Source organism: Anabrus simplex, chromosome 5, assembly GCF_040414725.1.
Source record: "Anabrus simplex isolate iqAnaSimp1 chromosome 5, ASM4041472v1, whole genome shotgun sequence".
NCBI classification, from domain to species: Eukaryota; Metazoa; Arthropoda; class Insecta; order Orthoptera; family Tettigoniidae; genus Anabrus; species Anabrus simplex.
In genome coordinates, this window is record NC_090269.1 from 139,328,107 (window position 1) to 139,344,479 (window position 16,373).

Consider the following 16,373-nt stretch of genomic DNA (forward strand, 5'->3'; position numbering starts at 1 on the left):
CGAACACTGAAGTGTACACATTCATGATACAAGAATCAAGAAGTGAATTTTGTTTCCTCTAAAAATATCTCCAGCGGTCTCAAAAATTCGAAATTCTAAAATCTAGTGTATTGAAAAATACACCAACAATGGCAATCACACAGTTAAATGTGGCCGTATGGCTGATGACTGGGGAGTAAATTAGTGACCTCCCGGACTTCGTGGACTGTGATACCGACATTGGTGACGAATCAAGTGCCGATTTCACCTCAGACAATATGCGCGGAATGTGACTGTACATAACCAAGCAAGTAATAGTGATGATGTTGATACTAATAGTGACTGGGAAGAAAGGAATGTTGACCACGATAATTTTACATAAGCTCCACAACAGCTCCTGGACTCATTACTTCGTTTTAATTTCAACCTCTCTTATACAACTCTTCTTACACTTCGACACCACGCTTTTACGAGTCGCGCGTAAACAAGTCAAGGAACTTTAAACTTCGCTCGAAATACAGAAAACAGGACGTGGTAACTTGAATTCTCTTTAGTAGTCGTGCAAAAATAGGGCGCCAATTTCAGTCTAGGAGATTCGCAAACAATCAAGAAATGATGCTGGCAAATTTCGTTCATTCTTTTGAGGATCGCTCACAGCGACTCTGCCAGTAAGAGGGTTAAAACGTTCAATTGCTTTTATATACCTGAAAAAGTTTTCATCAGTTGTTACCAGATTCACCTAAAATTTTCGGAGAATGTTTGAAAATGTACAGGCATTAAAAGTAGTCCTGCATTTGATTACCTGTTGATTATTATCTTCATACTTTTGCTCCTAAAATATTATGAAACTCGATTTTTGCCTATTGAATGAATAACGTAGAACTGAGAAAATGATACATGCAGTAGTTATTAAAACCCGGAGTTGTTCATAAATGCTTGAGTATTTTTGACAAGTCTGCCAAATATAAATGAAAACACTGCCACTTTTTGTAGAGTTTATATTTCATTATTATGTGCTTAAGTTTTAAATTTGATTTTGATAAGAGTGAAATTGCAGAAGTTAAACATTTCATTCATGACACCCCTTTTAAGTCCAACTCGTTGGCTGAATGGTCAGCGTACTGGCCTTCGGTTCAGAGGGTCCCGGGTTCGATTCCCGGCAGGGTCGGGGATGTTAACCTTAATTGGTTAATTCCAATGGCTCGGGGCTGGGTGTGTGTGGCGTATTCAACATCAGAAATCATCCTAGGTAGGGCCCTCATCTTCACAGACATGCCGGTCGCCTAATAGGCCATCTACTAGAAAAAGACCTGCTCCAGGCCTCTCCGGAGGCCATACGCCATTATTTTTTTATTACCGCTTTTAAGCCTTCCAGGCTGTCGAACAATACCATCATGTAACATATTTGTAAAAAACACTATTAAACAAAGAAAGATGTGTTCATTTGTTGAAAGAACATCATCAGATTCTATAGAATCACTATTTCTTTCCTCATTGATTATCAGAGATGGGAAGAGTAAGAAAAATATAACTGCATTCGATTCAAGTCAATTGATAAATACTTTTACAAGTTTCCAGTTAAATTACAAACATTTTACAGAAGGCCAGTTGAAGGAAATCAATTATTCTCTCGCATGGGGCTAGAATAAAACAAACGTCCGCAACGATAATGTATTAATTCATTTTGCGTTCTTTTAGCACAGCGACATTAAGTGGCCGTCCTCAGTAGGCGAGACTAAACGTGATAGCTTTAACCCGCGAGTGGTCGCTAGCCAAAATGTAACGTGAGTGGTTGCGCGTGAGACTTTCACATTAAAATTTTTCACAGTTTTTTGGGGCGTAAGGCTGAAATTTACCACTGAAATCAAACGCAAGTTCTACCTTATATATTTTAGATAAAAATTAAATAAATCAAATAAAATGGCGTATGTCTTTTAGTGCCGGGAGTGTCCGAGGATAAGTTCGGCTCGCCAGGTGCAGGTTTTTTGATTTGACTCCCGTAGGCGACCTGCGCATTGTGATGAGGATGAAATGATGATGAAGACGACACATACACTCAGCCCCCGTGCTAGTGAAATTAACCAATTATGGATAAAATTTCCGACCCTGCCGGGAATCGAACCCGGGACCTATGTGACCAAAGGCCAGCACGCTAACCATTTAGACATGAAGCCGGACATAAATATGAAATGATTAGCTGTTTATTAAAGACAGAAATTGCTACTTAAAATAACATATGCAATGTACATAAAAATAACTTCCGTCCTGGAGTTGTAAAAAGATAAAATCTCACACATGCATTATATCTAGCAATATTTACGTAAAAAGCGAGGTTTCTGAACACAATAACATTTTCAAAAACAAGAAGTGCTCATAATACAAATACTAACGCGTACAACGGGAGTAAGTTTTCCGCTCCACTTCAACATAACACCAACGCCATTGGTAGCGCGATGAGAGAAACTCTCACGCAGTGCGCACAGTCATATAGGAACCTTTGTTCTGACTAGGGGAGGGGGTCCTTACCCTTCAAATGTGAATCGCTCTACTCACGACAGTTATAAACTCAGCTAGAAGAGGGAACAGTCACCTCCCTTTCATCACAGTGAAGTAATATCACAATCAAAAATAATGTGAGAGAAAATCTCATATAGCGACCACTCGCGGGTTAACTTGCGATATGATACAGGCTGTTATGCAGGCTGTGATGTAAAACATGTATGGATGGTCAGACAGTGTTACCTAGCAACCGTCAGGCTATGTTTCGTGGCTGATTAACATCTGAAATTACCAGCCGTTCATGGATGGCAATGACCGGGACACATGTTTATGATAATTTGATTTTTGCAAAGATAAACGTGGTTTCTTTTTTATTTCGGTCAATAACTTGTGGCTAATCGTATAATTTCCCATTTTCTTTGCAAATAAAATAATCGGTGTTCAAAATTCTCGTCCGTTAGCCTCGAAGGGAATACATCGTTGCATTTATTGAGCACTTGGGGAATTCCTGCGTTGAATTTTGTGGACATCGTTGAAATGTCTTGGGAAGTACTGCAGAGGTAAGAAATTACATTATCCAGAACTGGTGAAGGTACTGGTTCTCCGGTAGTAAAAGTCATCATTTATTTTTACTTATTTCTGATTCTGCTTCCCTGCGATGTATATTAATTACTAGAAAGTAACGATGAAAATTATCTTTTAGCAAGTAAATTAAAAGTAGTCCGCCTACCGAGCAAGTGGTCGTACGGTTAGAGTCGCGCAGTTGTGGGTTTGCATTCGGGAGATAGTGGGTTCGAATCCCACTGTCGGCAGCCCTGAAGATGGTTTCAGTGTTTTCCCAATTTCACACCAGTCAAATGTGCCTTTATTAAGGAGACGGCCGCATTCTTTCCACTCCTAGCACTTCCAAATCCTATCGTCGCCGTAAGACCTTTCTGTGTCGGTGCAACGCAAAGCAAATGGTAAAAAAATGTAGTCGGCCCCTGTGGTGCAGTGGTTAATTTGATTAGGTGTCACTCCCGGAGGACCGGATTCGATTCCCAGCTCCGCCACGAAATTTTACATGTAGTAGGAGGGCTTTAACGGGGTCCACTCAGCCTCGGGCGGTCAACTGAGTTTATGTGGGTTCGATTCCCACCTCAGCCATCCTGGAAGTGGCTTACCGTGGTTTCTCACTTCTACTCCAGGAAAATGCCTGGATGGCACCTAACTTAAAGCAACTGCCGCTTCCTTCTCTCTTCCTTTTTTTATTCCTTCCGATCTTCCCATCCCCTCACATAACAGTTGAGACAGCCTGGTTCAGGTACTGGTCCTCTTTCCCAGTTGTATCCCAGACCCAAAGTCTCGCGATCCAGACACTTTACTTGAGGCGGTAGAGGCGGGATCCCTCGCTGAGCCGTGGGAAACCAACCCTGGTGGGTAAAACGGATGAAGAAAGGAAGAAAGAAATTACAAATAAAACTTACACTTTGCAAAAAAAGTAATTATTACAAGTAATATTGGCTAAGAATGTAATCTTTAGAAGTAATCCGATTACTTTTCCTGTATTACTTCGAAATCCTGAATTATTATAAACTGTTGAAAATAGTTTATATATATAAACATTGTACTTAAATTCTGTTTATACACTTCAATATTTGAAAGTTATGACTTATGATATGTTATAGAGCTGTAGTTAGAGTGTGGATTCATTTCTGACACATACAAAAATTACATTTTTGAATAGTTGGCAATAATCTGTAGTTTTTATTTTTATCATTATTGTTTTGTTTTTGCGAGAAATGTTCCATTAGTGCCTTGAGGATGCTGAAATAATTAAGCGCGGATCACTGGATACCAAAATGCCCTGCTGTGAAACATAATCTACTACGCTTTATGATGAAGTTATGGTTTTCGAGAGGGCAATTATACCGGGTGGTTCACCCGCCCTTTGCGATCTAGTTTTATGCAACCTGCCGCGTTTACCACAATTCTGAAATACATCAGTCCCTCTCCCTCAACCGGGATAATAAAACGAGATGCGCGGTTGCGGGCAACAACACAGCAGGAACGTGAGCGTCATTATTAATTCATTATCAGTACCCCGTAAGACTAGCAAAGATACGAAGAACATAGAGCAGGTCAAGCCTCGTAATAGCTCACTTGGTTGGGGCGCGGTCGGTGGTTGAAAGTGAACATTGCTCGAGGGTACGGAGATTCGAATTCCACGAAAGTATTTCTTTCTTTACAGCCATTTGTCTGGGATGTGGCAAGGTTGCATACTTAACAGTATGTAAGAACTGATTTGTTTATATGGCCCTGAAAAGGGTCGTTTGTAAGGTGGCGTATGGTATCAAGCTAGGTTTGAAGAGGCTAGGAAACATGTGTTAGGATTTCAGTTACCTACGTAATTTAACGCAACACCTGATCGAACTGACGACCTCCGTGCTCGATACAGAGCTGCGTGTGATGTAGTAAGGACCGTCTGGCACGTCGCAACACCTCCGGCGTAACGGATCGGCATGCCTCGGTGATGGAGGTCTAAGGTGAACAGAACTGGTCGGATGCTGTGTATAAGCCTACACCAGTTGTTTTACATGGCTTCACAGAAAAAAAATCGAGGGGTATAAGATCAGGTGATCAGGCGGGCCAGGGGTAGGTCTTTCCTTTCCTAACCATTTATCAGGATACGTCGCATGGACATGGTTCCGGACGACCACTGCCGCGTGCGGTGGAGCTCCGCCATACTGAAACCACATTCTACAGCGCTCAAGGAGTGGCAGAAGTTCCAAGAACAGTTGTAGTTCATCTTGGAGGAACCTCAGATAGTGTTCTAGAGCAGGTACTTCCAATTTGTAAGGGCTCTAGGGCCATATTGGAAACCTTAGTCATGTTCGTGGGCCGCACTCGAATAATAGGTCAATTTTCGTAAAATTCTGCATATAGTAGGCCTACAGAAGTACCATTATGAAAAAATAATATGCATAATTCAATTGAAATAAAGGTTTGATAATTTTAATTACTTAGCTAAAACATTATTTTACAATTGCATATTTTAAAGAGTGAAATTTGGAGCCGGGCTGAGTGGCTCAGATGGTTGAGGCGCTGGCCTTCTGAAGCCAGCTTGGCAGGTTCGATGTTAGATCATTCCGAAAGTGCTCAAATACGGCAGTGTCGTGTCGATTGATTTACTGGCACGTAAAAGGACCTCTGCGCGACAAACATCCGGCACCTCGGCGTCTTCGAAAAACATCAAAAGTAATTAGCGGGACGTAAAAACGAATCATTATTATCTGAAATTTGGATATTTAACTTTTAAAATGAAAAATAATCCATTCGTTCAAGTGAATTTTTAAAAAGAGGAAAAAATATTAAAGAATGAACTAGTTCGGACTTGGGTCTATAACGAATATAAAAATAACATAAAACATAAAAATAACATTTTTGAACGACCTATAAAATACTATTTCGTAACTATACTTCACATTATTTATTAAAATGCTCTCGCGGGCCGCATTATATGGCTTCGCGGGCCACATGCGGCCCGCGGGCCGCCATTTGGAAACCCCTGTTCTAGAGTTTTCTCAAAGGAATGGGGACCAATAAGCAGAGCCCTGCACGGCTGCGGATATCCGCGGAGTTAGTTTCTTGGCGGATACAAACTGTATGGCAGTGCGGATAATTTTGCTAATAATTTCTAAATAATTATATTTGTTGATTTTCACTGAGGTATACTATTGTTTGTGCTTGTGGTTAGGTGACCCTTGACATTGGTATGGGAGAACAGTGATATATAATGAGCCCTGAGTCCATAAAGCCGTAAATGACCTAAGCCTAATTGGCTCCTGTCAGCAATTAATGGAAGGAAGGAACAAAGGTCAATACGTCGGTAGTAGTCGCAAGACGAAATCACTCATAAACCTGTGACGCAGGGGTCCTGTTGCCAGGTGTCAGTTTCAATACCTTGGGTGTAGTATACTGTAGTTAAATATGCAGGCCTACATTATCCGCGGATAACAATTCGCGGGTGCGGGTAATCATTTGCGAATGCGGGTGCGGGTGCGGATGCGAAGCGATTGCGGATAATATTGTGTATATCCGCGCACGGCTCTACCAATAAGATCATCACCCCAGATACTATACCACACGTTCTCCTTCCACTGTACCCGAAAAGCTGCCCTGGGGATTATCCACAATCCAGTGATGCGTATTATGGCGATTGACGGTTCCATTTTTGTGGATTCGCGCTTCGACCGAAATATTTTGGTCACTAAAAAGGCAAGAACAGTGACCACGCGCTGTAGGGTCTCTTGACAGAACGCCGCCCGGGCTTCGAAATCATGACTATGGGGCTCCTAGTGTGAGTGCAGATGGTACGTGTGAAACTGCTGGCTATGCAATATCCACATAACAGATATCTGGCTGATGTTACGGCTCGTGTGCTAGTGTGGGGGTTATACCGGATAGCGTCCAACAACCTCTTCCATTGTCAGCAGACGTCACGGGATGATCTCAAACAGGCCGTGTCCTCCCCAGGGACGCAGTAGCTCGCAGACGTTTTTCCACACTCTGAAATATCTTGCCTCTGGGTTGTCGCCGGCGTCGTGCCTGACATGCATCCCGTCTAGGTTCTCCATAGATGAGTAACGTATCCACAAACTCGTCACTTTAATACATGACGAGGCAGTGAATAAGCTTTGTATTGTCACTTGCCTCAAAGGATGGGAGTTCGCGCAGTTACATGCCTACCTGTTATCGTTCCAATGGGGCACACTTTGCCCTACCTGTGTTTTGCGAAGCTTGAAACATGTACGGCGTAGCTAACTGGTTGCCTGTATCCTAGTCACAGATCATCACCTCCTCAGACTCGTCCAACCCAGCTCCCACGATACGTACGGCGCTATACAAGACCAAATGAGCAGTCCGTCTGTGGAAGCTATCAAGTATGTAACGCTACCACATCCCAGGTAATTGGCGGTAATAAATATTTTTATTTTATTTTTTTGCTAGGGGCTTTACGTCGCACCGACACAGATAGGTCTTATGGCGACGATGGGATAGGAAAGGCCTAGGAGTTGGAAGGAAGCGGCCGTGGCCTTAATTAAGGTACAGCCCCAGCATTTGCCTGGTGTGAAAATGGGAAACCACGGGAAACCATCTTCAGGGCTGCCGATAGTGGGATTCGAACCTACTATCTCCCGGATGCAAGCTCACAGCTGCGCGCCTCTACGCGCACGGCCAACTCGCCCGGTAATAAATATATTCTTGCGTGGGATTCGAGCACGGTCAACTATCGCATGTGATATGCAGCGTGCAGTTCCCAGCCTATAAAACTGGCGTGCCGACTTCGGGTAATTACTGGGGGTGCGGTATTATTAACATGAGCACAGCATGTGAAATAAAGAACTATTAATGCAAACATGTTTAAATAATAGCAATATTCACAAACAAACAGAAAAAGTAGAGCTTGTACGAGTCTTATATATACGGACTGCCCGCACCGTGGTGTAGGGTTAGCGTGCCTGCCTCTTACCCGGAGGCCGCGGGTTCGATTCCCCGGCAGGTCAGGGATTTTTACCTGGACCTGAGGGCTGGTTCGAGGTCCACTCAGCCTACGTGATTAGAATTGAGGAGCTATCTGACGGTGAGATAGCGGTTCCGGTCTAGAAAGCCAAGAATAACGGTCGAGAGGATTCGTCGTGCTAACCACACGACACCTCGTAATCTGCAGGCTTCGGGCTGAGCAGCGGTCGCTTGGTAGGCCAAGGCCCTTCAAGGGCTGTAGTGCCATGGGGTTTGGTTTGGCTTGGTATTATATACGTAATTTTCTATATTATTCACAAGTAAACAGAAAAATAGAACTTAATTCATCAAGACAGTGAATATTTTAAAGGATTGCTTTATATACCAAGCTATCAAAATATTGCTTGATAAATGCATTTTCTTAATAAATATCCTATCACCGTACTGCATAGTATGTATTTCATGATACGAAATGTGAAATACCTTAGCAGCCTCCGAAGACTACCAAACACCACGTTTTAGGCAGACTTAACAGGCAGGAGAATTTTTGGGGGTACAATGGCACTCCGCCACCCTAAGATGATTGGGGGGGGGGGATAAATACGTATTGCTCCCCCCCCCCCCGAAAGCCGGCACCACGGCTATACAATACCTGTTTCTGGTCTATTGTTGCACCTCTTGAGGTATGGTACGTGTTTTTCGTATCTGTGCTCGTTTTAAGAGTTCATTCGAGGTACCCATAATGAATTAATAGTGGCCCTCACGATTCTTCCTGTCTTGTAGCACGTAAACACACGTCTCGTTATAACACCGCGGTTTAGGGAGAGGGAATTACATTTCTAATTCCAGAACTGTAGTAAAAGCGGTGGGATTCATATCGCAAGATTTTCGACAGCTGAAGAATGACATTAGCGCTAGCGTCTTGTATGTCATGGTAACGTAGGCAAGGTCACAGCAAGTGCTGCTGCTTCTTTTTTCTTTCACAAATTTGCTTTACGTCACATCGGCACAAATAGGCATTGTGCTGACGACGGGATAACAATGGGCTAGGAGTAGAAAGGAAGCGATCAACATTGATCTACATTTAGAACCACGTGGCAGATTCCCTGTCTGTTGTTTTCTAGCGTTTTCTTAAATGATTACAAAGAATTTGAAAATGTATTGCCCGGCTCCATGGCTAAATGGTTAGCGTGCTGGCTTTGCCCACAGGGGTCCCGGGTTCAATTCCCGGCACGGTCGGGAATTTTAACCATAATTGGTTAATTCTGCTGGCACCTTCATCGTCATCCTGAAGCCCGGGTCGTCTACGGGCGATCCGAGCTTGTCCTTGGGCACTCCCGGCCTTTTCATTTTGGAAATTTATTGAACATCTCCCTTTGTAAATTATTCCAATCCCTAACTCCCCTTCCTATAAACGAAGGTTTGCCCCAGTTTGTTCTCTTGAATTCCAACTTTATCTTCATATTGTGATCTTTCTTACTTTTACGCAATATTATTTTATGTCGCACAGACACAGATAGGTCTTATGGCGACGATGGGAGAGGAAAGGCCTAGGAACGGGAAGGAAGTGGCCGTGGCCTTAATTAAGGTGCCGGGTGTGAAAATGGGAAACCATGGAAAACCATCTTCAGGGATGCCAACAGTGGGGTTCGAACCCACTATCTCCCGGATGGAAGCTCACAGCTGCGCGCCCATAACCACACGGCCAACCCGCCCGGTCCCTACTTAAAAAACACTCAAAAGTATTCGTCTACTAATGTCATTGCATGCCATCTCTCCATCGACAGCTAGGAACATACCACTAAGTCGAACAACTCGTCTTCTTTCTCCCAACTGTTCCCAGCCCAAAATTTGCAACATTTTCGTAACGCTACTCTTTTGTCGGAAATCACCCAGAATTAATCGAGGTGCTTTTCTCTGGATTTTTTGTAGTTCTCTAATCAAGTAATCCTGGTAAGAGTCCCATACCTAATTGGGGTCTTACCATAGACTTATATGTCCTCTCCTTTACATCCTTACTACAAACCCTAAATATCTTCATAAGCACGTGCAGAGAACTGTACCCATTATTTACAATCCTATTTATGTGATTACACCAATGAAGATCTTTCCTTACAATAACATCTTGTTACTTGTAGTGATCTCCATAAGGAACTTGCACCTGATAAACGCAGTAATTAAAACTGAGTGGGCTCTTCATGTTAGCGAAATTCATAACCTATTTATTATCACACTATAGCCTGCTGCCCATATCAAAACATTATCGAGGAGTTTTTGCAGTTGCTCACAATCTTGTAACTTACGAAGGTCGATCAAATATAAACGGGATTTTTGTTCCGAACATCAACAGTTGGTAGGACTGGAACCGCGCTTCTGCTATGCTTAGGCGTGACCGTTAGGAGTGGAGATGGTGTGCTGTTAGATATTTCTCGCGTTTCGTCAGTAACGCTCACGATGTCGGAGCAAGAGGTGCACCCCTGCATTGCGGAACGCACAATTATAACATTTCTTGCTCGTGAACGAGTTACAGCGGCGGGAATTTTCCAGAGATTGACTGCACAGTTCGATGATCAAACAATGTCAAGGGACGCGTGTGTTTGCCTGGCATGAAAAGCTCAAGAAAGGACGATAACGTGTGGAAAATCAGCAACATTATCGCCGTCCTCGAGCCAGTATTATAGACGAAAACATTCGTGCTGTTTAAGACATTACTGACGACGATGGGCGAGAGTATCAGCACAATCAATGCTGCTTACTACTGCGAACTGTTGAACAAGGCGAGGGTTGCATATCGCCGCAAAGGACGAGACCAACCTATTCGACAGGTCATCCTTCTGCACGACAATACGCGGCCTCATACTGCAGCTCTGTTTCCAAGCTACAGGAAATGCACTGGACTACACTTGATCATCCTCCTTACATCCCGGACTTATCGCCCTGCGATTTCCATTTGTTCGGACCACTTAGAGAAGATTTAGGAGGGCAACGATTTGAAGATGACGAGACTGGCTGGTGACAGAACCCTGTTCTTTTTACGATGAGGGCATCAAAAAGCTGCCCATACGCTGGGACAAGTGCATTTCCAAAGCAGGAAACTATGTGGAAAAATAAATTGTAATTGCCTTGTGTTCTCAATAAATGCATTTAAATAAAAAATAAAATTCCGTTTATATTTGACCCCCCCCCCTCGTATTTTTTACTTTTTTAAATCACCCGCAAGAAGCTTTATCTCTGTTTCCAGTTCTTAACTCAGTAAGACATATCCCCAGCAAGTTCTGTTTGGCACTTGTTTTTGTTACATTATTTTTCTCATGATGCTTACGTATTTGTATTGTAAGTCTCCGCCATAGGCTTTTATTTCATCACATTCTTTTAGTATTCCTTATTAGCATACTATTAGTTACTTTTAGGTTAGTTATGTTTATGATAGGATAGAATTGTGTGCATTTAGTGCGAACAGCGTGAAATTGACGTCCCGTAGAGGCAGCACTGCAGCCCGTGAATCATCGGAATGTGAGTTACAAACTGCTTATGTTGTTCACCGCTTTGAATTATTCTGTTCCGCATCAAATGTTGGTGTCGTTATTTTGTGATTTACATCTCACACTACATTACTTGCTGATCGCAGATAGCGTTTCAGGAAAAGCAGTTCTAAATATTTAAACATGTAATTGAATTTTTACTCCCTAGAACGATTCTCGCTTTAAGCTTAAATGTATTTATAAAATCGAGTGCGCTCTGGGGATTGCGGTAAAGGCGTGCTCCGTTCGCCTCGACGGACGTGGGTTCGATTCGCCGTCAGGGAGTCGAACTGTTCAAGAAACGAAATTTCCAATTCCGGAGGTGCATAATATTATTATTATTATTATTATTATTATTATTATTATTATTATTATTATTAACAAATACAACGCATTTCGGAAATATACCGGTGGCAATGATCACTGTCCGCCTCTGTGATGTAATAATAAATGTGATTAGCTGCTAACCCCGGAGGCCCGGGTTCAATTCCCAGCTTTGCCACGAAATTTGAAAAGTAGTACGAGGGCTGGAACGGGGGTCCACTCAAGACTCGGGGGTCAACTGAGAAGAGAAGGGTTCAGTTTCTACCTCAGCCATTGTAGAGATGGTTTTCCGTGGTTTCCCACTTCTCCTCCAGGCAAATACCGGGATGTTACCTAACTTAAGGCCACGGCCGCTTCCTTCCCTCTTCTTTGTCTATCCCGTCCGATACTCCCATCCCCTCACAAGGCCTCTGCTCAGCATGGCAAATGAGGCCGCCTGGGCGAAGTACTGGTCATCCTCTCCAGTTGTATCCTCTGAGACAAAGTTTCACACTCCAGGACACTGCATTTGAGGTGGTAGAGGTGGGATCCCTCGCTGAGTCCGAGGAAAAATCCAAGCCCGGAGGGTAAACGGATAAAGAAAGAAAGAAATGAAGAAAGAAAGAGAGAGAGAAAGTCAATGATCACTTATAGTAGTGTGATAATAAAGTAAATTTAAAACATAATTACTCAACAACTACAAGAGTACAACAAGCAATTCCATGGCAGCGTTCGTGGCGAGCAGCCGGACAGGCATGTTGTAACATAGCTCGACTCCACTATAGCTAGTGAGACTTGTCAGTGCGTCAGTGAAACCATCTTCAGACATAAACATTTCATTAGTGAACTCATCATAGTTTACCGTTTAATACAGTGAATTGTGGACAAGTTTAGTATCAGTTAGTTAATACTATACAATGGCTGACCCCCTAGATACGGGGCAGTCCATTAAGTTGGCATTAGAGACTTGTTATATGCACGACTCGCTACCTCAATTAGACTCAGTGAACCATAGGCCTACTCTATTGAACGGAACATCACAATTTCAACCAGCACCTGCCAGTTATGATCATCAACAGTTAGCAAGCTATTCTCATCAGCCACACCAACATCAACAGCAGCAGGACCAGCACCAGCAACATAACGCCGCTCAGAACACGGGCCCTCATACCCCCTCACTACAAGAGAGCATCACACCTGCAGGTAACAATCTATGTACTCCTCATCACGGTAATGACCTACTAGATAATAGTGTAGATGTACCTAATCAACCAGCTAAACGGTTTTGCGGAAAAATGGTAGGACAGTCAAATGGAACCATAAACGAAGTCGAAAAGTTGATAGACATGGATATGTCAGACGCCAGTACTTCAACATCTAGTAAATCCTCCGTCCAAGACGTGCCAGTAAATACTAACTCAAGTTCAAATAAGCTTAGTTCTGCTAAGACAGCGCCTACCTATCAAAGTAAAGACAATAGATATAGTCGCACAGACATAGGCCCGTACTGTATTTTCGTAGAAAGTTTGGACAGTAAAGTTGGTCATCTACACCCTATGTCGATAGGTAAACTGCTTTTTCAATATAACAATGCCTTTAAAAAGGAAGTGGTCGACATACGCCCTATTGGAAAAAATCGTTTAAAAATTGTAGCTCGCACGGCAGGATCTGCTAATTTAATTGTGCAATGTGATGTTTTTAAACAAAGGAATTTAGAAGCTTACATTCCCAACTTTCTTATCCATAAACAGGGTATAATCAGAAATGTCGACACCACGTTAAGCGAGCAGGAAATTTTAGAAGAAATTGACTCTCCATATCGAGTTGTGCGTATTAAGAGATATACCAAAAGATCACTTACGAACCCAGATCAAGTTATAGCAATCCCAGTGTATCTCGTAACTTTTCGATCGCAGTCCCTCCCCACTCATATAGCTATATTGGGAACTCGCTGTGCTGTGGAACCGTATGTTGCTCCGGTAGTGCAGTGTGAAATACACTGACTGACAGAGCAAATGCAACCCCAAGAAGGAGTGGTCAGAACTTTATGCCAATTGCAGGGTAGACTGACGTCACTGAGGTATGCTCATGATGTGAAATGCGCCGCTGTGCTGCGCACGTAGCGAACGATAAATGGGACACGGCGTTGGCGAATGGCCCACTTCGTACCGTGATTTCTCAGCCGACAGTCATTGTAGAACGTGTTGTCGTGTGCCGCAGGACACGTGTATAGCTAAGAATGCCAGGCCGCCGTCAACAGAGGCATTTCCAGCAGACAGACGACTTTACGAGGGGTATGGTGATCGGGCTGAGAAGGGGAGGTTGGTCGCTTCGTCAAATCGCAGCCGATACCCATAGGGATGTGTCCACGGTGCAGCGCCTGTGGCGAAGATGGTTGGCGCAGGGACATGTGGCACGTGCGAGGGGTCCAGGCGCAGCCCGAGTGACGTCAACACGCGAGGATCGGCGCATCCGCCGCCAAGCGGTGGCAGCCCCGCACGCCACGTCAACCGCCATTCTTCAGCATGTGCAAGACACCCTGGCTGTTCCAATATCGACCAGAACAATTTCCCGTCGATTGATTGAAGGAGGCCTGCACTCCCGGCGTCCGCTCAGAAGACTACCATTGACTCCACAGCATAGACGTGCACGCCTGGCATGGTGCCGGGCTAGAGCGACTTGGATGAGGGAATGGCGGAACGTCGTGTTCTCCGATGAGTCACGCTTCTGTTCTGTCAGTGATAGTCACCGCAGACGAGTGTGGCGTCGGCGTGGAGAAAGGTCAAATCCGGCAGTAACTGTGGAGCGCCCTACCGCTAGACAACGCGGCATCATGGTTTGGGGCGCTATTGCGTATGATTCCACGTCACCTTTAGTGCGTATTCAAGGCACGTTAAATGCCCACCGCTACGTGCAGCATGTGCTGTGGCCGGTGGCACTCCCGTACCTTCAGGGGCTGCTCAATGCTCTGTTTCAGCAGGATAATGCCCGCCCACACACTGCTCGCATCTCCCAACAGGCTCTACGAGGTGTACAGATGCTTCCGTGGCCAGCGTACTCTCCGGATCTCTCACCAATCGAACACGTGTGGGATCTCATTGGACGCCGTTTGCAAACTCTGCCCCAGCCTCGTACGGACGACCAACTGTGGCAAATGGTTGACAGAGAATGGAGAACCATCCCTCAGGACACCATTCGCACTCTTATTGACTCTGTACCTCGACGTGTTTCTGCGTGCATCGCCGCTCGCGGTGGTCCTACATCCTACTGAGTCGATGCCGTGCGCATTGTGTAACCTGCATATCGGTTTGAAATAAACATCAATTATTCGTCCGTGCCGTCTCTGTTTTGCCCCCAACTTTCATCCCTTTCGAACCACTCCTCCTTGGTGTTGCATTGTCACTGTCAGTCAGTGTATGTTTACGCCTGGAACACAGGCAAGTACAATGTAAGTCAAGAGTAGCGCGCTGTAATAGATCTGCGGGTCCACACTTAACAGAAAACTGTGACAGTACCACGGAAGTTCGGTGTGCACTCTGTCAAGGTCAACATTTTGCTTCAGATAAGAACTGTCCGGTGTACGTCAGACAGCGGGACATGAAAAGGGCAACTGCTTATAACACACCTCCTATGCATACATCAACAGAGCAGCAAAGTCAGGGATACGCTCAGGTGGTTGCTACTGTACCACAATACAGTAGCCGCGAAGAATTTCCTCCTCTACCAATACAACCACTACAAAATTCATCTATGATAAACACTCAGTATCATACAGCATTGCCATCAATGCAATCATCACAACAGTTATCCCATCCAAAATATCAAGGACAACAGGAACAAGGGCTACTCTCACCGCATCATGCCGCGCCTATGCAACGACAACTTCCCTCCCTCTCCACTCAACGTCCTACTCGCCGCCAAGAAGCTCCCCCTCCCTCCCCAACTTACCCTACCCCATACCAACGAGTGTTTGCTCCTCAACAATTACCAATTACACCTATTAGACAAAACCCATATCCTCCTCGTCCACATAACATTCCTGATCATTCCATCAATCGAAATACCTTCATTATAGAAGAATTAGTCAAACTTATCATGCATATAATCACCTCGTCTCAGACAACACCCATAGAAAATCCCCTTGTCATTCGGGATTTAATATCTAGTTTAATAAATAAATTCAATGGGTTTTAAGGTCCTGCAGTGGAATGCTAGATCTGCCATTGCTAATAAGGAAAGTTTAGAGCACGAACTTGGTTGCAGAGATATCAAGGTGGCAGCGATTTCCGAGACGTGGTTCAACGCATCAAAACTTATAAGATATCGAAATTATAATATTCTACGAGACGATCGGTTCGATGGCAAAGGAGGTACAGCACTTTTCATACATAATGCAGTTCCTTTTAAGGTACTGCCTGTCACAGTGGGGGTAGATCCTGGTATACAACTCGTTGCAGCACGTATCCATTTACCTGCGCTTGAGTTCACATGTCTTTCAATATATTGTAAACCAGGCAGAATTGTAACACCGGCAGTTTGGACTCAAATTTTATCTGCTTTGGCACCACC